Below are 1,904 nucleotides of genomic sequence, written 5' to 3'. Positions count from 1 at the left end.
CATATGCCCCCTCCCTCTTGAACCTCTCTCCATCAATTTTGTTGACAGCAACAAAATTCTGTAAAGCAATTATCGTTCAATTAAAAAATAAATATATTTTAAAAACAAACAAAATTCACTTTTGGGTTGTATTTTTTAGACAGTCATGTCTGTTGCATTGGTGATGCCATCCAGCCATCTCATCCTCTGATGCCCTCTTCTCCTTCTGCCCTCAGTCTTCCCCATCATCAGAGACTTGTCCAGTTGGTCAGCTGTTCACATCAGGTGACCAAAATATTGGAGCTTCACCTTTAGTATCAGTCCTTCCAATGAGTATTCAGGGCTGCTTTCCTCTAAGATTGGCTGGTCTGATCTCCTTGCTGTCCAAGGGACTCTCAGGAGGAGTCTTCTCCAGCACCACAGTTCAAAGGCATCAATTCTCTGGTGCTCTGCCTTCTTTATGGTCCAGCTGTCACAACCGTATGTGACCACTGGGAAGACCATAGCCTTGACTATATGGACCTTTGTCAGCAGAGTAATGTCTCTGCTTTCAGCACATTGTCTAGGTTTGTCATAGCTTTTCTGCCAAGAAGCAATCATTTTCTGATTTCATGGCTGCAGTCACCATCCACAGTAATTTTAGAGCCCAAGAAGAGGAAATCTGTCAGTACTTCCACCTTTTCCCCTTCTATTTGCCATGAAGTAATGGGGCTGGATGCCATGATTTTAGTTTTTTTAATATTTCGTTTTAAGCTGGATTTTGCACTCTCCTCCTTCACCCTCTTCAAGAGGTTCTTTAGTTCTGCCTTGCTTTCTGCCATTAGAGTGGTATCATCTGCATATCTGAGGTTGTTGATGTTTGTTGGGCCTATCTTGATTCCAGCTTGTACCTCATCATTTCTCGTGATGTTTTTAGCATATAAATTAAACAAACAGAGTGACAGCAGACAGCCCTGTCTTACTCCTTTCTCAATCCTCAATCAATCAGTTGTTCCATTCAGGGTTCTAACTGTTGCTTCTTGATCCGCATACAGGTTTCTTATGAAATGAATGAAAAAAGCCAGACCCATACTGTATGATTTCATCTGTATGGAACATTCTAGAACAGGCAAAGCTAGTCTATACTGACAGAAAGTAGATCAATGGTTGCTGGGGTCTGAGGGTGGGAATTGATTGTAGAAGGGTGTGAACTTTTGGGAATGATGGAAAAATCATATCTCGATTATGGTGGTAGTTACATGCGTGTGCTTGCTAAGTCGTTTCAGTTGTGTCCAACTCCCTACAACCCAGAGGACTGCAGCCTGCCAGGCTCCTCTGTCCATGGGATTCTTCAGGCAAGAATACTGGAGTGGGTTGCCATGCCATCTTCCAGGGGATCTTCCCGACCCAGGGATTGAACCTGCATCTCCTGTATTGCAGGCAGATTCTTTACTGCTGAGCAACTGGGGAAGCCTGGTAATTACATAGGTATATACATTTGTCAAAACTAATTGATCCATGTATTGTACTTAAACTGAGTGTGTTATATTGTATGGAAATAAAGATGAATTTTATTGTATGGAAATAAAGTTTATTTTAGTTTTTAAGTAATGCTGTAGTGATTAAGACTCTGTACTCCCAGTACCTGGGTTCCATCCATGGTCAGGGAACTAGATCCCACATGCCACAGCTAAAGATTCCGTAGGCGGCAACTAAAAGCTGAAATGAAGACTGATATTCCCATGTGCTGCAAGTATTAGTAAGACCTGGCACAGCCAAATAAATGAAATAAACACATATTTTTTAAATAAAAGGAAATAAAATAAGGTTACAACTCAAATGAGAAGAATCCACTCAAAATAGCCACAAAAATATAATAACACCTGTGAGGAGAAATCTAATGATATACTTTACAGAGAAAATTATAAAATTATATTAAAGGATAT

Source organism: Bison bison, unplaced genomic scaffold (assembly GCF_000754665.1).
Source record: "Bison bison bison isolate TAMUID 2011002044 unplaced genomic scaffold, Bison_UMD1.0 scf7180017864072, whole genome shotgun sequence".
Classification (NCBI taxonomy): Eukaryota; Metazoa; Chordata; class Mammalia; order Artiodactyla; family Bovidae; genus Bison; species Bison bison.
Note: the sequence above shows the minus strand (reverse complement) of the source record.